At 43.2% G+C, this 24,813-nt stretch overlaps 1 protein-coding gene across 8 annotated transcripts in view; it reads right to left on the bottom strand.

Moving 5' to 3' along the window:
• FOXP1 (forkhead box P1) overlaps positions 1 to 24,813 on the bottom strand; it is a 590,027-nt gene that overhangs the window by 479,454 nt on the left and 85,760 nt on the right. For 6 of the 8 annotated variants that reach the window (XM_082412243.1, XM_082412253.1, XM_082412254.1 and 3 more), the window contains exon 3: positions 11,503 to 11,632. The exons of the other annotated variants lie outside the window; for them this stretch is intronic. The gene's annotated coding sequence lies outside the window, so the exon portion shown is untranslated. The remainder of the gene's footprint in view (positions 1 to 11,502; positions 11,633 to 24,813) is intronic. 8 annotated transcript variants of the gene reach the window in all.

Genomic DNA, 24,813 nt, shown 5'->3' on the forward strand with positions numbered 1-24,813 from the left:
TGTGCAACATTCTGTTAGCTCCAGGTGTAGAGCAAAGTGATTCAATTATACGTATACATGTATAACATATGTATATTTATATGTGTATATATGTATATATATTCTTTTTTAGATTCTTTTCCATTAAAGGTTATTACAAGATATTGCATATAGGTCCTTGTTGGTTATCTATTTTATGTACAGTGATGTGTATATTTTAATCTCAAACTCCTAATTTTTTAACATCTTTATTGGAGCATAAATGCTTTACAATGGTGTGTTAGTTTCTGCTGTACAACAAAGCGAATCAGCTATACATATACATATGTCCCCATATCCCCTCCCTCTTGCGTCTCCCTCCCACCCTCCCTATCCCACCCCTCTAGGTGGTCACAAAGCACTGAGCTGATCTCCCTGTGCTCTGCGGCTGCTTCCCACTAGCTATCTATTTTACATGTGGTAGTGTATATATGTCCATGCCACTCTCTCACTTCGTCCCAGCTTCCCCTTCCCCCTCCCTGTGTCCTCAAGTCTGTTCTCTACATCTGCGTCTTTATTCCTGCCCTGCCACTAGGTTCATCAGTACCGCTTTCTTAAATTCCATATATACACGTTAGCATATGGTATTTGTTTTTCTCTTTCTGACTTACTCCACTCTGTATGACAGACTCTAGGTCCATCCACCTCACTACAAATAACTCAATTTTGTTCCTTTTTATGGCTGAGTAATATTCCATTGTATATATGTGCCACATCTTCTTTATCCAGTCATCTGCTGATGGACATTTAGGTTGCTTCCATGTCCTGGCTATTGTAAATGGAGCTGCAATGAACATTGTGGTACATGACTCTTTTTGAATTATGATTTTCTCAGGGTATAAGCCCAGTAGTGGGATTGCTGGGTCATATGGTAGTTCTATTTTTATCAAACTCCTAATTTATCCCTCCCCTCAACCCTCTTCCCCTTTCGTAACCATACGTTTGTTTCCTATGCCTGTGAGTCTACTACTGTCTCATTTTTTATCATTCTGGTCTCCAGCCCTTTCTTTAGGGAAAATCAAATGATACACATTACATGCCTCCTGGTCTCTATTCTTCCTTCAAGATAAAATAAGGGATATTTAGGAAAAAACAAAAACCCTGTTTTAATCATTCAATACCAACTCTAAGAGGGTTGTTGTGCCCAAGAACCACCTGTAAATAATTCTTATATTTTTCCTTAAACCTCTCAATTTTATTAAATGTTGCATTTAAGTAGTAGTATCGGAGAAACTGGACTGATGTGCTAATAGTATTTTGCTACATATTTCATATATAATATATATATTAAAATAATACCTAACTCTTAAATTTTCAAAAATGTCCGTTTGTGACTCGAGAAATTTAACCTTAATTCCACTGGTGAGATACCCAACATCTATGAGAAAACACTGGTGTTGAAGAGGATATAGATCTTACATGTCAATTTCTGAGTCCACTTTTTTTTCTGGGACTTGTTTTCCCTTTCACTTCATCTTTTACCCTCCACCTCACTTTTATTTCAGGTTCATATTTTTCTTGTCTTAAATAAAGGAAAAGGGAGAGGGACCCTCACTAAATTTCACTCTAAATCAATAAATAATCCAATCACACAGAACAAGACTATCTCAAGATGAAATGTGAACAAAAGCTGATGCTATTATCATTTCATCAGAAACTGGAGAGCAAATGATCAGGCCCAAGCATCGTCACAGAGCGAGAACAAAGGACTGACTCCTCACCACTGCTTTACGCTGCATCTTCTTTACAAACCACGGGCCCTGGGGCCAAATGGAACCCTACACTCATGAGCTACAAGTAGTTTTTACATTCTTAAAGGGTTGGGAAAAAAATAAAACTACTGCTCCTCTTTAGTGACCTGTGGAAATTACGCGAAATTCAAACATCTGTAAACAAATGTTACTGGAAACACAGCCATGCTCATTCACGTACGAATTGCCTACGGCTGCTGGCGCACTACAACACAGGCGAGTACTTGTAACAGACCAGGTAGACTGCAAACCTCAAAATATTTACTCTCTGGCTCAGAAAAAAGTTTGTTGATCCCTGTCATCAACAGAGAAGTTAGATGACCCTTCTACCATCACACACATACAGAAGCATTTTTTTTTTTTTTTAAAGTATAAAACTTTTCCAAAGAAACACAGTAGCGTGAAGAGTAAAAGCAATCTCCACGAACTCAGCACCAGGATCAGACAAAAAGCTCTTCCCTGTCTCAGGGCACTGCCTGGAAGCACAGACACCCCTGACCAGCACCAGCCTCGTGTTCCCCCACCCTGAGTTTCAGCTCCCCTAACCCCTCCTGCAATTCTGAGGACTATTAACCATCCTAAGAGGAAACTAACCTGATACCTTTTTAAAAGCAGCAACATTATTAACAATTAAAAAGCTGCCACCACACATGCACAATAACTTTCTTGTATCTTAATATGCAGATCCATAGTCTGATTATAACAGCCTGGACAGATTGACAGGAAATGACTGAGTGTAATGGCTCCAAAGGAGACACTACATTGATCAGTAAATAATACACGTTTTTGGAAACTGTCTAACTGCATATTTACACATGTCAACTCTTATACACTTTGGTGACAGAATTCTTTTTCAGACATCTATGTAAAAAAACTCTAATACTGATTTTTAAAATGTTTTTAATAATTACCAAAAAATGCTTCTAGGATATATAAGGTTTAAATTATAACCACCAAAGAGTGCCACCTGGAGCATTAACTGCTACATCTTTAACATTCGCAGTTATGTCAGGGTACTTGCAAACGTCTCAAAAAGGTTAAAATATAGTTTCACGTAACACATACCTAGCGCTTACTAGGCGCCAAGCACTGTATCAGGACTTCTCACAGCCAACAAGGTAGATGCTACCACTGTCCCCATTTTGCAGAGGAGGAGAGGTTTGGAGAGCAGCCTTGACTTGGCCAAGGTAACCCTATCAGTGAGGCCTGGGACTAGGACATGAGTTTATCTTCTCTAATTCAGAGACCAAGCTCTAGGCCTGTGCCTGGATGTGGGCCTGAAAATCTATATTTAACACGATTCAGGTAGCCTCTGGATCACAAGCTGAAGAACACAGCCCAAGGACTTGGAGGTAGAAGAGAAGAAAGTCCAGTGGGCCCTCGGTTCAGGTCCCCTGTAATCCCTTCCAAACACTGCCCACTGGAGGACTAGAGAGAAAATCTATAACCGGTGTATCATAGCCCCTGGCACGTCACATGTGCTCAGTTATGACAGCTATTCAACCACTGTCATTTTTTATAGGTTAGGGAAGGCTTGTATGTCAGGTAAAGTCATTTTTACCTGTATTGTCCAGAAAATTACTTCAACTCTTGGCTGATTCGGTTAGCATCTCCTCGCCCTAAGACTCCGTATCAATTAAATTACACCAGCAACTGAGGGCTGCCCAAGGTGGTGTGGAGGACAGAAGAACAAAAACCTGGTTCTACCCGGTGACTAGTTTCTCAACACCAGGCTAGATAATGAGCTAGATCAGCCCCTCACTGCCCCCTCCCCAAAGCACACAGCTTTTTTATTATATAAAAGTGGTCAAATATATAAAGAAGTAGAGAAAATAGTGATCATGAACCCCATATGCCCACCACCCAGACTCTAGAAGATCAAGATTATGCTCCATTTTTTCTTTTCTGAAAGATATAAAAGGAAACATGTTATTTCACCTTTATACAACCCAATATGCAACATTAAAAATTATGGAGAAAAAAATCCCCTTAATAACAACTGAATGCACATGCTGTAAGAAAAATTCCACAGAGCATACCTGAAACTAGCCTCCTGGCGCTCTAGCCTGCAAGTCTATCCTGGATGGACAGAAGTCCCTGCAGCCCATAGACAAGGGGCCTAAATGCACGTGACAAAGTGGCAGACCTGACCTTGTCAATGCCTGGCTCTGGCCCTGGGCACAAAAGCCCAGGAGCGCAGGTTTTCCCTTTCTGCACACGTTCTCTGGATCAGCGGTCCTGCCGGTCCTATGTGGTCTGTTCATATTGTATCAAAGAAGAAAACTCCTCTCCTCGGATATTAGGAACTCCATGAGCCGCCACCACCAAAAGCATCTTTATTTAAGAAGAGGACCTGAAGGAAATACGCAACACTGAGCCCAACTGCATGAAACTGGGAAATTTTAGATTTAGAGGAAGAGCCCAGTGAGTAAGGAATATTTTTGAAAAATTTTTTGGAAGAAGTTATTCCCATTTTTTTAAATCACTGGTCCTGTAAAACTCCTGTGTGCAGATTAAGCTGCCATTTTAAATGAGTTGGAGTCCATTTCTTCCACAAAGACAACTAGAAGCTACAAAATCTTCCTTGCCTAACTCAAAGGCCCTTAGAGAACCATGGAATCAAAGATGAGGACGTAGCATGCTCTCCTGGTTAAGACACAGGCTTTGAAACTGGCCCACCTTGAGGTAAAACCCACTTGCAAAACCTGCTGTGTGATCCTGAGTAGTAACTTAGACACTGAGCTTCTGTCTTCTCAACAATAAAACCAGAATAATAATATCCAGAACACAGAGACGCTGTTAGAATTACATGAGATACCTAACGTGATATCCAAACCACTGTAGGAAAAATAAATGCCTGATGACTGGCTGCTATAATTACTCGGTACAAATATTACTAAAACCTCACAGAATATGAGGAGGGATGAAAAAGATTTCATCTCATGAGCCTCTTCCAATCACTTGGTTGGAGTTGCATGGAACAAACACTGTGTACAGAAAATCCAAGAGCCACCACCAGAACAGACCATAATAGGGCTCACAGATTTTGGCATCCTTGACCAAAGCCAACCATATCCTACAAATATGGCCCAACAGGTTACCAATTCACATGTTCACAACCACTTTCCAGAAGTCTGGTTACCATGACCATCACAAACAATCAAACAATATGTTGAAATGAAATTACAATGTACATTAACTAAATGGTACTTCAATACGCTAATTGCTCATTTTTCTTTTAAGGAGGAATTAAAAGGATGGCAGTTCTCAACAGGGTAGGGCAGCAGCCTGCATATAAACTGAATGGAAATTTCCTTCTCTTAGCCTCCAAGCATTATTTGAACCAAGTGAAGAGAAAACCGATTATTTTCAAAAACAACATGCCATGCAGCTGAAGTTCCTAGAATTTTACATCACGGAAGATATCATTTGAAATATAATAGCTGAATGCCTTCCTCCCTGGTACAGCTTGCTTCAGTGTATTGATAAAAACCAAGATTAATATGAGAAAGGAAATTGCAAGAAACTTGCCCTGCACCGGTCAGCACCTGGTACATGTATGTGCCCCTCCCTTTAAGAAAGAAACTGCACTCGGAGAGGGAAAGTCTCAGTTTAGCTTTCACCCCACCACTTCCTTGCTGTGTCTGAGCCTGAGTTAATGCACAGGTAACAAGAGGGTGAGGAGAGTCTCTTTCTTGTCTTTTCCAAAGTTACATAAATTGAAGAAAAAAAAAAAAAAACCTACAAAACTGTAATGTTTCATACACATAACCTCCAAACCAGCTAAAAGGTAGGAAATAAACTGCCTACCAAACCACACAAATACAGTATACACGTGATGTCAAAAATCCAACTGTTACACAGCCACATACTTGCCAGAACTGTGAGTAAGATCTTCTCATTAATATAACACACATTTAACCGCTGTGTGCCAGATATTGGGGTAAGTCTAGGATTTACAAAGACAAACTACAAAGTCTCGTCAAAAGCCACTTGCCTGATGTGATTCTGACCACACTCATGTAAATGGTGAATTGGTAAGCTTGCCTCCAAGAATTTAAGTGGAGTAATTCTGAGGCCACACCCACACTGAGCAGAGGAGAGAATGCGATCAATTAGTGATGTCTGCCAGGGGCACAGGGATGGGCAGGGGTGGGGGAATTATAAAATCGAAAGTGTGTCAAGAATGTTTGCCACTTTTGATTTAGGCAAAGGATTCGATGCTTTGTGCAGATGTCAGGGGAACAAAAGCCTGCCCACTACATTAAAAGTTTACAGTGAATTTGTATGTCCAGAAAAATGTGTGTATAATCCCATAAGGGGCTTAGAGAGAAATGGAAAATATCTGCAATATAAATGCAGATTACCTTTATTACAAAATTGGATCATATTCTCATTCCTAATTTCCTATATCATAAAACCTATATTCAATTTTATAAATAGCATACACCAAGAATCATAAATTCAGTTAATGCAGAAATATAACAGATTTTTTTTTTTTTTTTAATAAAAGTGAGAAAAGGCTGTTTTAGAACAAGTATCTGAAAGGACAGAAAGGGTTCTTTCTTTGAAGATATGTTTTTTCGTCTGACTCTACCTCCTTGGGGACATAACTAGAGAAGAAATAAATTTCACAGCTAATATATATGAAGTAACATGTTTAACATTATCCAATGAATTTATATCTACCTACACCATATAAATTTATCTCACATAAACTGTCACCTCCAAGAGAATTCATTAAAACAATGTTATAGCTTCCGAATTAAATGCAATCTTCTAATTGGAATTTAATCTTACAATAGTAGTTGGCGGATTTTCTTTTTTAATTGACAAATGGAATAATTCATTAGTTTGTCTTACAGTTCTATGGGAAGAATTTAACAGTAAATGTGACACAGAGACTGGCTAGCCACTGCTGTGAGGTACTGGGGGGGTTGTGGGAGGGAAGGGGGCTTGGAGGTTCTTTCATCATCAACAGAACTCCTGCCACTGCTTATGGGCGGGGAAGGATGGACACTCTTCCTCTCACCCTCCTGAATTACCGCATTACTAATATATTCCATTACCTCCACGTAAATGTCATGTTAATTTCTGATCATCATCAAGCCAGACAATGGCTTCCCCCTTGGCCCCTTAGCCAATTAGCTATGTGGAAAATAGTCAGCCAATTACATTACTTGTATTATGTTAGGGACTGGAGAGAGAGAAGCAAAATAAACGCCTCGAAAATACTTCCGAGATAAAATGTAAGTTGACACTGTCTTCCCGTGCTGGAGTCCAAGTTATACAATCTGATAGGCAGCTGCCAGCACTCATAACTGCTTATTAAATCTAGGCTCTCTTTATGGCGTGAGTGAAGATCTGTATTTTTACCAATATTAGGTTCACTGTGTTATGAAAGAGACCAAAAAACTTAAGATCATTCGCTCCAGCTTATAAAACATATTATGTAGTTTATTAAATTGTTAAAATTACTTTTCAAAGTCAACATTTCAGGGACTGAAGTTTCAGCACAACAAAGTGGCCTGGCCCACTGACAGCTTCCCACACAAGGCAGCTCAGAAGGGGAGCCCACCTGCAAGCCTTCCTGTTCCCAGACGCCTGCTACCTGCCCCACCTCCTCCCGGAAGCTGAACCACCGCCACACCGCACCCCAAAACCAATGACCAAAATCCACAGTCTTGAGTTTTATAAAAAAATCCAGGAACTTCCAGCCACCAAGTGGCCCACTATCAAGCCTTACATGAGAAGGACTATTTTCTGTGTTTTTACCGCTTTCTAGTAGGTCAAAAGCTGGGCATTTGATTATGAGAGAGACCCAAAGAGGAACTGTAGGCAAATAAGGAAAAACAACCGGTGACAAAACAATGCTGCATGATTCTTACACTCTTATCCCAGATCCACCAGCAAGCGACGGTTTACTGGAAGGACCGATGCAATGCCGAGGCAAGGCTGACAAACAAGCCAACATATTTGCCATCTACGGTCAACTTTTCTCGAGAAAACTCTATGCAAATCCAGACTGTTATTATCACATTTATTAATAACACTGTGGCTAACTGCCTATTAAATATGCACAGACTTAGCCGGCCTTCACTCTTGGAGTCTCGTGATGTGCATCAGATAGGTACCAACATCAACTAAAGCTTCACGCCGGCCGGGGGAAACAGGAGCCAACTCTGATTCCCTGCTGGCAAGGGCATTAAAGAATCACATCACAAAGAGACGCCTCAAGTGCTCAGCCCTTCTTTCTCTGTATCCTGCCCCTAAGCTAATTTATTATGCAAGCATGGTTATCACCAACATAAATTGAGTACATTACCCAACTACTCATTTTCTGAACTTGAAATTTTGCCATGATGATCTACTTGTGTAAACCTTTTATCATATGGCTTCTTTTCTTTTTTTTTTTTTTTTAATTTTTTATTTATTTATTTATTTATTTATTTTTGGCTGTGTTGGGTCTTCGTTTCTGTGCGAGGGCTTTCTCTAGTTGCGGCGAGCGGGGGCCACTCTTCATCGCGGTGCGCGGGCCTCTCACTATCGTGGCCTCTCTTGTTGCGGAGCACAAGCTCCAGACGCGCAGGCTCAGTAGTTGTGGCTCACGGGCCTAGTTGCTCCGCGGCATGTGGGATCCTCCCAGACGAGGGCTCGAACCCGTGTCCCCTGCATTGGCAGGCAGACTCTCAACCACTGCGCCACCAGGGAAGCCCCTGGCTTCTTTTCTTTGCACCGGAGTGAGGAGATCTGTTGTTCTAGCTGTCTACTGCTGGGACTGGGAACTTGTTCTATCATGAGGTCACTTACCACGAAACATTCCACTCAGAATTGGAGCTGATTTCATGCCTAAAGACTCCAAGTTATCAGCTGTAACAATTAACCGGTGTTTCTTTTGGTTACTTGATAAACTGTCAAGTTCTAAAAGCCGTAGGACTATGAATACGTTTTTGACAATAGAAGGATTAACTAGCTATCACATATACAATGCATTGCAGGCCAGGTTATTGCATCACAGAGGAAGAGAATCAGTCCTTTAATCAAACCTTGAAGGTGTACTCTGAGGATAAACAACGATAAAGAATCACAACACATACTCCAGCTCATCAGATTTCAGGGATCTCCACTTCCTACTAAAAACACAGTGAAGGCAAATTGATTACAATCTGATAAATACAAAGCATTTCCTTATTTAGAAAAAACTGGTAATCGACTGGGCCTAACTGTATTTTATCAATTCAAGAGATATCATTTTCATTACAGTTCTTCAGATTGATTTTTCACATAGCAGGCCTTACCCAAATGAAATTAATGAATAAAATGAGCCAGGTCTTCAATAAATCCATTCATGTGGTTTTGTTCAATTTCATACATCAATTTATGACAGTGACATTGAGTCAGACTCTCTCAGTACTGAAGACAGAGATGACAGGTAACCTCAAACCTGAGTTTGTTGCTATTTCAATACCTGCAGCAGAATTCCAACCACTTCTTTGAATTCTCATGTTTATACGAGACAAACCCAGGCTTTGTTCTCAACTCTACCTGGATCCCCAAAGATAGAACTTTTTATAATGTCTGCTATCTGCTCACTGGTCTACAGACCACTCACAAAAGTCTATCATAGCTGGTTAGCAATAGAAAACCTCAAAAGAACTTCACAGGAGAAAGAACCACAGGACTTGCCCAGGACCACCCCATAAGACGATCAAAGCACCCTAACAGATCTAAAATTCCATGACTCCATTAACTATTAATTTTCATGGTGCACACCCTTGCCTTATGTGTTACTGGTTTCTACTTGCTTTATTTCTTGCCACGAAAGAATACTGTAAGGAAGATATAAGACTCTGGGGCTTCCCTGGTGGCGCAGTGGTTGAGAATCTGCCTGCCAATGCAGGGGACACGGGTTCGAGCCCTGGTCTAGGAAGATCCCACATGCCGCGGAGCAACTAAGCCCGTGAGCCACAATTGCTGAGCCTGCGCGTCTGGAGCCTGTGCTCCGCAACAAGAGAGGCCGCGATAGTGAGAGGCCCGCGCGCCGCGATAAAGAGTGGCCCCCGCTTGCCACAACTAGAGAAAGCCCATGCACAGAAAAGGAGACCCAACATAGCCAAAAATAAATAAATTAATTAAAAAAATAAAATAAAATAAAGCTACTTATTTAAAAAAAAAAAAAAGATATAAGACTCTGTTTTTCCTCTATCTCCAGCTCCAGCAGAATGAAATGCAAAGGATAAGTAGTCAGATGCCAAACTAGCCTAAGTGGAAGTGAATTTTAAACCCCACAGGCTCTTTGAGGATCATCTGGTCCCTGATATTTGGGCTGGTTGCTTCACCAGGGCTCTTTTAATCTATGAAATGGGAAGGATTTGTCAAAATGACTTCTAACTGTAAAATCTTTAAAAAGCTGGCCCAAACAGCTAAATGCAAAACAACACCTTAAAGAGACACATATCAGCAAAGAACGTTTACAGAACCGCGGGGCTTGGATGTCACAATCTCTGTAATTGAGATAAGCTAGAGAGAATCACTGAGGATAAAATAACCTGGGATACAGCTCTGACCTAGCCCAGAGCCATAGACATCTCCATTAGACTCTCTGGGCTGCAGATGCTCCATCTGTAAAGTGAGGGGATTTAAATAGCCAACTTCTAGGGCCTTGTTAGCACTGACAAACACGACACTCTAACCTACCTGCTTTATTTTAAACATAGGAAATCAAAACAGACCAACTTGCCCCATGTCAGCTAGCTATCAGGTCTCCCAATTTCTAATACAGTGCTCTTTCTACTTCACTATACTTCCCTCCATTAAATAGAATCTGTTTCAAATACAACTCCACTAAGACAAACAAGATGAGTTTATGCCAGTGGTGCTTATCATTAAATGCCATTCACTACAAAACTGAAACCAAATGGTTCCCCATAAAGCTGACCTCGTGTTATGACAAAGCTACCATTGAATGATGTCAGAGTTTTTACCCAAAACACCTGGCCTCAACCAATTCTTGTCTCTGATAAGGGCAAGTCACACTTGTTCATTCATTACTACAGGGGAGCCCGTGAGTTCTGAACAACATGATAGATGCCATCAAATATACAGGAAAAGAGCATCACGTCCCTTCTAACTTCCCCCTAAAAATTACAGTGAATAACCTGATGAGGAGAACTATGATAGAAAAAAATACTCATGAGTCTTTCTGAAAATCTGAGAGACCACAGTTCCCAACCCTTTAACTTTCTCAAGAGCCCCAGTCATGTGGAAGGCTTGCGATGGGACTTCCTCAATGAACAAATCAGACTTAAATCCCCCACCACCACCCACGACTCAAGATGAGGTTATGATTGTCTTATTTCATGGTGGTTCATTTTATCACCAAGTTTTAATGGGACCAAAAAAGCAATTACTCTTTCAACCACGCACGTAGCTCATAATCTAGGTAGTCCACACTTCGGTGTATGCGTAAAAGAATCATGCAAACAAAAAAAGTTCTCCTGTGTCCTATTATATCTTTTATAAATCCTAAGATCATTGTCCAAGTTATCCAAAAAGGTTATACCAGAAAACAATGACAGGGTGACTCTTCTTTCGAAACGAGAGTCTCTCGTCTTCAGTGTAATGGTTCTGATGAATTTGGGACTTTTTTCTGTTTCCTGCACTGTGCAGGACCCCTTCAGCCAACATTTGGTCTTATGAATTTTCAGACGAATAATCGTAAATGTTCACTCACCCTTTTGGCCAGCAGGCATCACATCCGTCCGTTCATGGTTGACAGCAAATCAGACAAGGGACTGAAGCCCTCACCATTGCCCAAATGTTTCGTTCGGAAACTGGAATTGTCAGCAAAAGCTCCTGGGACACTGCAATACAAAATTTTTTTTTTTTTTTTTTTTTTTTTTTTACACATAGCTAAGATGTAACTTCTAAAACCACCACTTCCTTAAACTTGAAAACAGCACGACAGACATCGAATCTAGAGGTAGGGGAAAACACCTTTCAAACGAGGGTATGTCAATATATCAAGTGTGATGTTGTAAAATATGAACCGGAAATAATGTTTTGAAAGATACAGTTACCAATTACTTCAACACATACCCTGAAAGGTTGTTGTTTATTGCAGACTTTGTGCCAAATATTTTATGTATTTTGGCGTTACAAAAATATTTTTTGTCCAATTGTCAAGTGCCCAGGTAACAATAAGCTGCTTTAGCTCAAATCTGACATGGATAAATGTATTGATTCCTATTAAGTAACTCTCTTTTCCAGAAGATAAAAACATATGAAAATAAAATTATTTCAAACATAACAGTGAACATCCAAACTGGGAAGAGAGGTAACCATAATCATTTTCCTCCAAAATAATTCTATAAATGTTTATGAATTACATAAGGAGCAAGACTCAGAGATATTTCCATCAAGAGAAAACATACTACGTAATGTGTAGACATCCAAGTGGAGAAGCCTGAATTCTGGACCCAGTATTGTCATCAATCACTTGTGTGGCTCCAGGAAAGCCATTTAATGCCTCAGGATCCCAGTTCTTTAATCTGCAAGGTCAAGTCATTAACTGATGCTCTCCACATCCCTTCTTCCTCTCAGCATCTTTGTCTTACTGGTTAAAGCACACTTATTCCAAATAACCTATTAGCTTCTCCTTTAAGCTTCTGGATTAAAAACAAGGTTTTTACCACAAATCACTCCTATGCTGATCTGCCATCAACACCAGAGCTGAGCTGTGGGCAGAGGGTCGTGCACCTGAGCAGAAGAATTCTCACCCTGGCACTAGTGCCAAGCCTTGGTGCACCTGCACCCTCGGCAGCTGACAACATTCATTGGGTGCCCAAGGAAGGCTTCCATTCCTCTCCCAAGAGTACGGCTCCAACTCCTATGGAAATGTGCCCACATGTACTATAGATGAGTGTTTCTCAAACTTTAGTACGTGGAAGGATAACCTGAAGAGCTTTTTAAAATACAGATTCCTGGGCCCCATCCCCACAGACACTGATTCATTGGTCTGGAATTGGGCCTGAGATTCTGTATTTCTACCGAAATACCAAGGAAGGTGGATACTGCCAATCACAGTTTGTGTCCAAATGATAAAGCCCCGTCGTCCAAACTTCAGGTAGCCTTGAGACCCAAGAAGCATTTCCAAGGCTCACGGAAGCTCTGCAAAGCTACTAAGTCGACGTCACATAGCAAAAAGAAAGGGGCTGAGAATGCTCACCATCTTTAGGACAAAATCTTTTTCTTTCTCTGGCCTAGAAGACCCTGCATAATCTGGTCACTTTCTGCTTCTCTGACACTGCTGCCAGCCACCAACTCCATAACCATGTACAACATGGATGCGGTGGCCTTCCTTCCATTTCAAGCAAGCCAAGGGTTTTCCTGCCTCAGGCCTGGTGCACTGGCTTTCGCAGCTACCTGGAACGCCACGATCTTACTCCTTACACAAGTGGCTCCGTCTCATCACAGGGTCTTAGGGGCAAAGGCCACTTCAAGAAGGCTGTCCCACCTACCTACTTAAGCTAGGTCCCCAGTCACTCTAATTACATCATCCTATTTGCTTTCTCCAGAGCTCTTATCATCACCTATAAACTTTTTTCTCATTTATTCACTTGTCCTCTCCACTAGACTATAAGCTCCACACGATAAGGAAACGTCTCCGAAAATTCAGAAGAACGCTGGGCTCACGGCAGCCACTCAACACAGACTGAGTCAACAAACCAATCAACAAGTGAAAGAATTAATTCCTCAGCATCCTCTAAACGTACAACTGCCATTTATTGAAAACTCATGCTATACTGCATACTGTTTTCAAGTATTTTACAACAGGTATTTCATTTAATTCTATTCTTACCACCAAGTTCCTAGTACATACTCTTACATGCACATAAGAAAACTGAGGCACAGAGAGTTTTAGTAACCTGCTCAAGATCACACAGCTACAGGGGCTTGACTCTACACAGCTTGCGCTCACAAGGAATCCGTATTTTTCCAGCCAATACACTAATACAAAAATTGTGTGTGCCTACCTTGCACTAGACACTCTTCTGACTGCAGCTTGCCTGAGTGAGTTTTCGTTGCGAGGCCTTGTAGAGGATACTTAACCTTTCCAACCTGAGCTTCCTTGTTCATATGGGGAAAGCTAAGGCGTCCCACAATGACCAGGCAGGTAATGCAAATAAACGAGGCAGGCCAGGTATAAGGTACAGGGAGTGAGGAGGGAGGCGGCAGACTGGAGGCCCCAGGCTTTCTCAACTAAGAGGGCAGCCAGTGGCTCCACAAGTCCATTATTGCCACGTGGCAGCATGAACCCAGGGCTACAGGAGCTTTCAATTCCACAAACAAAGGCAGAAATCCAGATGACTATTTTGTGAAATTTCCTCATTTTTCAAAGACAGCAGCTAACGTTTTAATAGTACACATTAAAAAAAGAAGAGAGGGCTTCCCTGGTGGCGCAGTGGTTGAGAATCTGCCTGCCAATGCAGGGGACACGGGTTCAAGCCCTGGTCCGGGAAGATCCCACATGCCGCGGAGCAACTAGGCCCGTGAGCCACAACTACTGAGCCTGCGCATCTGGAGCCTGTGCTCCGCAACAAGAGAGGCCGCGATAGTGAGAGGCCCGTGCACCGTGATGAAGAGTGGCCCCTGCTTGCCGCAACTAGAGAAAGCCCTCGCACGGAAACGAAGACCCAACACAGCCATAAATAAATAAATAAATAATTAAAAAAAAAAATACTGTATTTATGTAAAAAAAGAAAAGAAAAAGAACCCTTGCAACCCGTGTAACAAATTATGGCTAGGGTTACGCCACGGCTCAGGTCTGAAATTCTACAGGGATTCGGAAGCACAGAGAAGCTGCACAAGTGGACACAGGAAACCACAGTAGGTATCTGGGCAGTTAAGGGCTTTTGAGAGCAATTATCTTGAGCAAGTTTTGGAAGGAACTGGAAGATGGGGTGGAAAAGGGATCCCATCAAATCAGGACATCATGGTCAAAGGCTTACAGGCGGATGAAACAGGCAAGACACACCAAAGAACAGCGGTGAGGAGGGAGGGATCACGCTTCTCTTCAGCATGGGAGCAGCGTCTGGCTTGTAGCTAAGACGTAAGTTGGTCAATCAACGCTTAAGAGTATCATTAGTGCTGTCCGGTTTGACCTCCTAAAACACTACAGTCCCCAGGCATATCCAAAAATAAAGGACAAACTATCACCGTGGTGTGTGGAATTTTTCTGGTTTTGTTTGTGTGTTTTGTTAAGAATCCAACTGACCCAATACCGAATTCCATCTCCACCAAGCTCTATAACTTTAACCAAAATACTATATGAATGATATATACTGTAGTTTTAAAATACAAGCTCTATAACTCTAACCAAAATACTATATAAACTATAGATACTATAGTTTTTAATATGCATTTATAGCACATATACTATAAAATACATACTATATATATATACATACTACAATACATGCACATATACTATAAAATATAAGCTGTATAACTCTAACCAAAATACCACAAACTATATACTATTCTATAGCTTTTCAGGTGTTCATAGTACATATACTATAAAATACATAGCATATACATATATATAATATACACATATATACTATAAAATCAAGTTCTATAACTCTAACCAAAACTCTGACCTCTAGAAATGAAAAACATAGCAACTGAAATTTAAAAGGAAAAAAAAAAAAACCCCACCAGAAGAGAAGATAGTATCCAAATAAATTATCCAGAACACTGCCCAGGGGCAAAAACTATCTACCCTAGAATTATATGCCCAGAAAAATTACCTTTCAAAAATGAGAGTGAAATAAAGACCTTTTCAGACAAACAAAAGTTTATCACCTCTCTACAAGGACATTCAGAAAGATGCATTTCAGGCCCAAAGAAAAGGATTTTAGGAAGAAGGTTGCTTGATCTAAGAAGGAAGGGGGAGCCAAAATAATGGAGAACTTTGGAGTAAATGAAAAGTGAATGCTTTAAAATGACATGCAGGTCTCAAAATTTAAAAAAAACAAAAGTCTGGCAACACCATCACTTGCTTCCCACCTAGGCTTACTCGTTCACACTGGCTGTCAATCACCAAGGTCCTGGACTGCAAACTTGATATGGAACGAGGGCACCAGCTTGAAATGCAGATTCCTGCCCAGAGATTGTCAATCTGCATTTCTACCAGATACTCCAGGGAACTCTGATGAAGGTGCGCCCTTGCCTCTACTCTGAAGAGTGCTGCGCCACTGCAGGGCCAGGAACCCAGGGAGCTCCAGGGGCTTAGCCTGGGGAGGTCCCGGCTGGCACTCCAGCTGGCCTTTGTTCTTTTCCACTTCACTTACAGCCCCAGAGAGCACCTTGGCCCAGTGGGTCAGCAGCAACCCTGCCTCAACCCTGCTAGTCAGGAGCTGCAATAAATTAAAAGCCCATTAAAATATTTTCGAGAAAAGCCTAGAAGTGCTGAACCATTAACTGTGCCATATTCAATCTGTTTTCCCAGAGATTTGAAAAGCCAGATTACCATCTTGGGGGTCATTAGAAAGAATGAAGCTTTCTCCTTTTTCAATTTACATATTTAAAAATGCATAGATCCTTCCAGTGGCTACTACAACAGGCTTTCCAAGTCCGGCGGCGGCCACTCCCCCCTCTAACCAAAGAGAAAGAAGCCTGGGGTGCCGTGGGGTCTTGCCTTGTGTTTTCAAGTAAGGAATCAAAACTCTGGGCCTGTGGTTGCAAAACAGCTCCAGGAAAACAGGTAGAGGCAGCCACAAAACAACAGTGCTGTTTTCTTGTTTTGTTCTCCCCTCTTTATTTTTCCCTGCAGCAATCCTTGCTCAGCACAAGTCTGCAGGGAGCTGGAAAGAGCAGCTGTGGTTCCCTGAGGCCAAGACCTAGCAATCAAGTTGTTTACCAAACACTGCCAGGCCCCGGGAAAACAACAACCGCACAGGCAGCATTTGCATCTGTTTTTCAAAAACAACCTCCAAAAGTCTGGGCCCTGCCGGGTACTTCCTGGCATGGCTGAGAGGAGCACTTGGAAATTAAAGGCATGAACTGCCTGGGGTACGAGCCCCCATGGCCTACATGTCATCCATTATTCCATTTCTTTTGAAGAGTGCCTATCCGAAAAATAAAAAGGATTGGGGGTGTGCAGGGTTTCCAAGCAGGGGATTCAAACAGACAGCGTGCTCGTCACTGGCCTTTCCAAGCAAAATAACAGTGGCCATTTTAGCAAACTGGCATACTTCGCTGGCCATCCAACACCTCAAGACATCCAGCTGTGGTTCTCAATCTTGAAGGAGCACCAGAACCTCCGGGAGGGCTAAGAAAACACAGATTGCTGGGCCCCTCCCGTGGAGTGTCTCATTCAGTAGGTACAGGGCGGGGCCTGGAAATCCCCAGCAAGTTCCCACGTGATGCCGGTGCTACTGGTGCAGGCACCACGCTTTGGGAAGCACTGCTTGTAGAGCTAGGTGCTTCCTTACCATCCTGAAGATCTGGGGCCTCCTGTCCCACATTAACCTTTCCCATGCATCGGGCAGTGTCACATCCAAAGGAGGTCACAGAACAAAACAGACCGGATGGTTTTCCATTTGTTCCTCCAGGTCCTCCATCTGCCACGTTGCCCCAGCCCTCCACCTTGCTCTGTGTGTCGTGGAAGGCCCCCCTGCGTGGATGCATCAACAGGTACCCTTGTCTTCTGGCTTCCAGCTGGTACAACCAATGGAGGTCTCATCTCAGGAGGACAGAGAAGATGGGGCATTTATCACCGGGGCACCGGAGGTTGACTATGAAGGATCACAGCTCCTGCCAGGCAGTCCTCTCCCTACAGCTACGGTATCCAGGCTCCACCACGTGCCCCCGCTTTGTCCTCTCAGACCTAGGAAAGGGACAAGCCACCTATTTCCTTCTGGGACCCTGACACAAAACTCAAATTCAGTGGCTTCTCCACTAGATTTCCCTTGGCTTGAGAATGCTATATCCGGAATTTTTTAGACCCACACAACATAAATAAGTATATGTGTACATACACACTCATATGCACACACAAATATACACGTACATATGATTATACATATATATATACATATACATCTTTATAGATTTCTTCATGTAGCTCCATCAGATAAGGTCAGGAGACCTGGGAGGCCACGGCCAAGGCCATCTCATGGGGTTTGCACCTGTGCTCCTTCAGGTCCCTGAGCCACAGGAAGAGCGGGCCCACTCTGTCTAATCGGTTACACAACCTGATAGGAAGGGGAGCATTTGTGAGAGCTTCAATCCTTCTCTAATTTACTAACTTAGTTTCTCCTTTGTTGCAAATAGCACCAAAATAGAAAGAGAACAGAAGTGGGCGGAGCAGGCTCCATCACCAGCTCCTGGGAATAACTTTCTGACAACGCTGAACCCAGTTCAGAAAGCACATCGGCTGCGGAAAACGGCGTGTGTCGTCAGCTCACAAATAAAACGCCAATCTGCCCCAATTAATAAGGCTCGGAGAAGAAGAGCAAATAATACTTCCGTTTTTAAAATAATCGTAACCTCAAGTGTACCTTAGATAGGCATCTATCTGAACAGCTAAGTTCTAAAGTTCTAGTCAAAATGGTCACCCAGATTTAACCAAATGGGCCACCACAGCAACATGTGTGGCTTCAATGAGCCCACTGGAGTTCGTTTCAATTAAGTTCCCTAGAACTAATCACTATTACTTTTACTTAACTTTCACTAATAAGATCTCTTTCAGCTCACCAGAGGACTTACTGATATCTATGTTCAAAAACAGGTTTTTAAGTAAACCCCTTAGATTAATTAGAACACATGGGGAATATGGTGTCTGTGTAATTACTTTTCTAGTTCACTGAGGCTTAACCAGAAACCTGTTTTGTTTGTTTATTGCTCTTCTTCACTAAAAATCCCCTAAACATTCCATTTAAAACTTGAAGGCTGGCCCTCCTGCTGCATCTGTCTGCCTCTCCCCACCTCCCCAGTAAGAACCCAGCTTCTGTCTGAACCCTGCCAAAGACAATGAGTGACTTAACTGTCACCCCCTCTTCAAGGAGTAGATGTACCCTCATCCTGTTGCCTCCCGACCATTCCAGAATCCCATTTCATCCTTCATCTTGGCTCCAGTGCTCACTTCTTCCCACCGCCCTCCGAGACCAACATCATGAACAATCTGGAGACTTTCCTTTTTCCTTAAAGATGTCCCTTTCACCTTTCCCAGAAGCCATTCACTCAATATCCCTTGACCTCAGGCAAACAAAGAGGGAAGAGTTGGCCTTTCTTTAATTTCCTTTGTTAGAGCCAAGTTCTGGCTCTGCTAACAGTCTACCTTGTCTGCCATCTACCCCCAAGGAGAACACCACTGTCTCTCCCCACTGTGATTCCCTGATCCTTGAAAACCCTTCTTCTGATGACCGTATGTGAGGGGACCACTGCTCCCAACCCAGCCACATGGCTTTTGCCTCTAAATGTCAAGGATGCTCTTCTACACCTTTCTCAGATGTTTTAGTATCTGGTTCACAATTTCGGTCTACATCCCTTCACTGTGGCCACTTCTATCGACCTCAACAGCCATGAAGATGGTCCTTCCAACAGCCTGGCCAAGACTTACATCAGGCCTGGTACAGATAAGGTACCACTCAAAAAAAAAAAAAAAATCATTCACTGAGTGAATACACTCCTGGTTATCTTAACTTTCTTACCCTAAAAGCTTCCAGTCTATGTGAGAAGCAGTATAGGGCAGTAGTTGAGAGCAAAGGCTATGGAACAGACTTCCCATGTCCCATCCTAGCTATGCCACTTATTAGCTATAACCTTGGGCAAATTCCTCCATACCTGAAAATTGGGATAATATTTGCCCATAAGAGTAAGGGCTCATTAAATGCTAATTAACCAGAACCACTTGCTCTACACCTGAGGGTGTGGCCAAAACTTGGATCTCACCATCCCTTAGAACTGCTCCACCTCAAACGAAGACCTTGAATTCTGAAATTCACTAACAACCTCCCACAGAGCCACCTGGGACTGGGCCACCTCTCCTGAATTTGCTCCAGGACTGCACCAAGACAAGGCACCGTCCCTCAAGTCCTTAACTCTTTGCCACACGCACAATTCGTCACCCCCCTTCTAACCTTCCTCTCTCTTACAGCATCGAAGGCTCACTTCATGTACCCTGAAAACCCCTGTATCACTCAGGATGCCCTTGTCTTTTCTACCAACTTCCTGCTCGAGCCCTTTGGTTCCTTCACCAGAGTGATCTGGGTGAGGCCAGGCTTGGGTGTGATTCATGGTTTATACCCTGGATGTCTACACTACAGTGCCCAGGACACAGAAGGTCATTACATGTGATATTAATCTGGGCTCTTTCAGGGAGCCAGGAAGATTCCCCATAAGCCTACTTGGCACTCTACCTATGACAAGTTGCTATTTAAGAATCATGGGAACTCCAGGCTCAATTTCACAAATACCTTCCACTCGTGGTTCAGTTCAGTGGCACAAAATACAAACCTTCCATCCTCATTGGCAAACTGGGCTGAGCTAAGAGAGCAGGGCTTAAAAAGGTGAGCCGCCTACTGGCAGGGCGAGTGGTGTGTCTGTCCTTGAGGCCCAGGGGAGCCTCAGTTGCTCCCGGGAAGAACAGTCAAGTGAGCAGAGAGCTGGCTGCCACCTGGGCTCTTTATAAGGCTTTTGTGGTAAACATGTTTACTTTCTTTTCATTGGCTGGGCTTGTCGTGATCAAGTATTTTGTTTTGAGTCTTGCTCTATAAACATGTTTACTTGGAGGTGAGAGCTTTTTGATAGCTGGTACACTTGTTTTTCGCACTTTTAAATTCAGAACATATTTTTCACAGCCCGTGGTGAACAACTCAAGGTGGTAAACAAATGATATTATTTCATCTTCACTCTAGAGAGGTGATCCCTATGTATCCGCTCAAAAGCTGGAAGTGGGTTGTGGGTAACCAAGGCTCTCTATTAGATGAGAACAAGAATCACATTCATAGTGACGATGCTACTAACAGAAACTTATCACTGTAATTTTTGACAATGGCGGGTCGTGCAGAAGAAGGGAGAGTAGCAAACCCAAGCCTCAGTTTCCCCGGCGGTAACATTCTGTGGGAAGTGACACCCCACAGTGAAGCCAGAGGTTGTCGTGTGAATGGATGGGATCCACATTTTCTGTGAGGAGTTAAGATTACATAATCAGCATACACAGCTGATATGGGGGAGGAATAAAACAACTTTTTTAAAAATGAAGAAACCAACTAGGTCACAATATTAACTGCAATTCTTCCAGATGCCTTGTCAAATGATGATTTCTGCTGGCTTTATAATTAAGAAAAAGGTAGTGGCTTCAACTGTAAAAAGGAATAGTCCTCCATTATTGGAAAGGGAAGACAAAAATTAAAAAAGAAAAGGGGGGAAAAAATGAAAATAACTTTTGAAAAGAAGCAATGGTCTTCAACTAGGGCTTAGAAGTGCTGTTTACAAGAGTCACTCTGTGGGATGAAGCACCAAGTCCCACCATAGCTGGGCCAAAGCTCTCTTCTAGAGAATTCTATGGGTCCCAATATTACAACTAGAAACAAAAGCCTTCTTACCACAGGCCTTTGAGGTGAAATACAAATGACTTAAAGGAATAAAAACAGAGAGGCCAAACTCTTTGTTCAAGCAAATAATACCAGCCCCGCCCCTGCCCCCCATCCTCAAGTCATCTTCTAAGCTCATGCCTAATTTAAAGAAGTCAAAAAACAACAAAAAGAAAGTTTAAATTGTTAGAGCATAATAAGATAAACACCCTCATTTACTAAGCGTTACTCTTTCATCACGTATGTTACCGTAGGGAGGCAGAGTAACCCCGTATGGCACCTTATCCATCACCCAAGATGGATGACGTACAGAACACACAGATATCAGAGAACAAACATGCTGAACAGACTTCTTTCCCAAGGTTACAATATGATTCAGGGATACGATGAATGGGGGATCAGGAGGAGGGGACAAGGGCGTCCTGAGGCATCCACCATCCCTGACATTGAGATTGCCTCTCCACTCAAGGAAGGAGAACCAAAACAAATGGATGCCCAGATAATTTTAGCAGAAGGGCGATAAGACCCAGGGGGGTGGGTGCTGGACGACCAATCCGTAGGAAGAACGAACCTTGTCCCGGCTTTGCCAACTGCTGGAGAACCTCTGTGAGTCAATGACTCTGTCAGAGCCTGGCTTTCCCTTTCTAAAAACTGACAGCATCGAATCCCACCTTTTTGAACCATCCCATTTCACAATTCTATGCCTTGGTCTCAAATGGAAAACTTCACTTCAGGGGATAACCGACAACTCCAGGCTCCATAATCCGATCGATAACGATACTTGGAGTGCTTTCCAACAACCCACAAAGGCATCCAAGCTCCCGCAACTGAGGAGCGGAAATGGAATTTCAAGTTAATGTGACGCTGGCTGGTGACGAGTCATCAGCACACTTCAGCTTTCAGCTGTCTGAGCAGACAGCTGACTCAGCGGGGATACGGTTACCCAGCCAGCCACCTCCATATGACCCACTGCCTCGAAGTAATCTGTCTTCCACCTCAAAAGAAAACAAAAAAGTTGAATGACTAATGAAATGACTGAAAAAGAACTTCCAGTTAATTCTTACAAAGTTAAAATAATGATAATAATAATCACCCCGGTAAACAAATATGAGGACGATGGCCAGGCTCGGAGTGGTCCAAGGTCTGATGGCCACATCTCCTTCTGAGAAAGGGGGCGGAATGAGGTGGTTTGGAAACGTCTCAGGAGAAGAGCTGATGATTAGGACCAAAGCATCCGTGAAAAGTGTCAAAGAGTCAAAGTGGTGAAACGTCCGTCGTAAATACAAGAAAAGAAAGGAACGCACTGGCCTTTCACCTTGGTGTTCGGCAGAGTGGGAGGCCTCCAGATGCGCTCCTGAAGATACCCAATTCTAAGACCAGCCAACGTGGATGGAGCCCTCACCACGCCCAGCACTCTTTCCTGACTGAGCGTTTCCATCCAGGCTCTTATAAGCCTCACAAGTAAGTACCGCTATCTTACAGATGTGGAAATTGAGGCTCAGAGAAGCAAAGTCCTCTCCCCAAGGCCATGGTTAGTAAGTGATGCAGCCACCTGTATCTGGAACCCAAGTCTCCTCCCTTCATGGTACCCAATACTGCTGAGTACCACTCTTCCGACAGCTCCGACGGGAAACACGAGAAGATCTGGAAAGCCTCCCACGACAAAGCCCAGCTGGAAATACAGGGTTCCAATTGCACTCAGCAAATCCTGGTTAGGAGGGAAGTACAAAGCCAAGTGAGCCCTGGTAGTACAACCTGAACGCAGGGGACATCCCCACGGAGGAAGGAGACAGGAGGAGAGGGGCTTACGCAGGCGGCCGAGACACCCATCCTGTCCTTTCACCACCGGTGCAGAAGAGATGCTTTCTAGTCCTCAGTCTCCTCTCTGTTCTCCCAAGTCCATCCGATCACAATTCTAGGCACTGGCCCCGCCTTCCTTCCCTCCCCCTGCCCCTCCACAAATGTCACTGTCTAAAGTCTCCACGATAAGACCCCACAAATGAAATTCAGTCAAACATTTATCGAGTCCCCCTCTGAGGAACTGTGGTGCACATGTTTGGGGGTTGGGTCAGGGGGGCTATCAAGGCTCAGTTGTCTGCCCAGCACAAGAAGTTAAATTACAATACATGATCGAAATAACATGTCAGGACAACAATGAGAGTTGTGTCACGGGGAGTACATGATTAATTGCCAGATGAATTCTACAGACAATAATCGCTACAAAGTTCAAAAGGAGGGAGAGATCACTTCCAACAGTGTATCCCAGGGTGCAAACTCTCCACTGAGTTCTCCTTCCCATTGGCTTTGGCCCAGACCAGGAATGTGGCTGCCTGGGGTCTGATTCTGGCTGTGATACTCAAGGACTGAGTTAGTCAAGCTCTCTGGGCCTCGGTTTCTGCAGCTATAAAATGGGGGCAAGAACAGGTCCCACATCATGGGGTGGTAAAAGGATTAAGCAGGATGATGCACACAGCCCGTAAAACAGGCTAAGGGAGGTCTCCTGCATCTCCGGGGAGATCTCCAGCCCCAGTCTCCATAGCCCCATATATACCATCTGAATCTGCACACTCGCTCTACATGCGTTCCCCCTCTCTGCTTCCCTATGTCTGCTGCCAAAGCTGTGCCTTCTAGTCCAACAAGCTAGAAACCCTATGAGCCTTCCCCGCAAGACCAGCCAGCCACCATGCCTGGTCTCACTTCGTCTGCATGCTGCCTCTTGCATCCACGTTTCCAGCTCCACCTCCAGTACCCCAGGACAAGAGCAAGAACCTGAGAGTCAGAGCGCCTGGCTTCAGCTTCCAACTCTGCCAAACGGTAGTCTAATTTGTGCTTTTTTTGGACAAATTACATAACTTCTCTAAAGTCCTCTGTTTCTGCATCTATAAAATGGGCTAACGAGTCCCCACCTCAAAACGTTGCTGTGAAGATTAAATCACACGGTTCGAGAACACTGTATAGAACTTCTGACCCACAGTAAGGGCTCCAGACATGAGAGCTGTCATTGTCATCTTTGCTGGGACCACACAATTAACTGAACGTCAGTGTCTGATTGGTCTCTCCCCTCTCTATTCTGAAAGTCACTGCTCGTCCTTCACCATAACGGATTTGGGTCAGTCACCCACAGAGAAGAATGATGCCTTGCTTTTCTTTTAAGCGCATCAATCTAATATTACATCAAAGTTTCACAAACAGAAATGAGTACTCTCATCCATGGCCAGGTTCACAGTAAGCTGGCACAGCCTTTGCGGGGGTGAGCGGGGAGGGGGATTTGGCCCTGCTTCAACAAACCATTTAAACCGCGCATTCCTGTTCACCCCTTACTCTTTGGAATTGATCTTAATGAAATAGTAACCAGTGGGGAAGAAATGAGCTATAAGGTTGCAAAGAAACATATCACGGCACTGTCTGTGGTCTACAAAAACTGGGAAAAATAAATATCCAAT

Source organism: Balaenoptera physalus (assembly GCF_965194825.1).
Source record: "Balaenoptera physalus genome assembly, chromosome: 11".
NCBI lineage: Eukaryota > Metazoa > Chordata > Mammalia > Artiodactyla > Balaenopteridae > Balaenoptera > Balaenoptera physalus.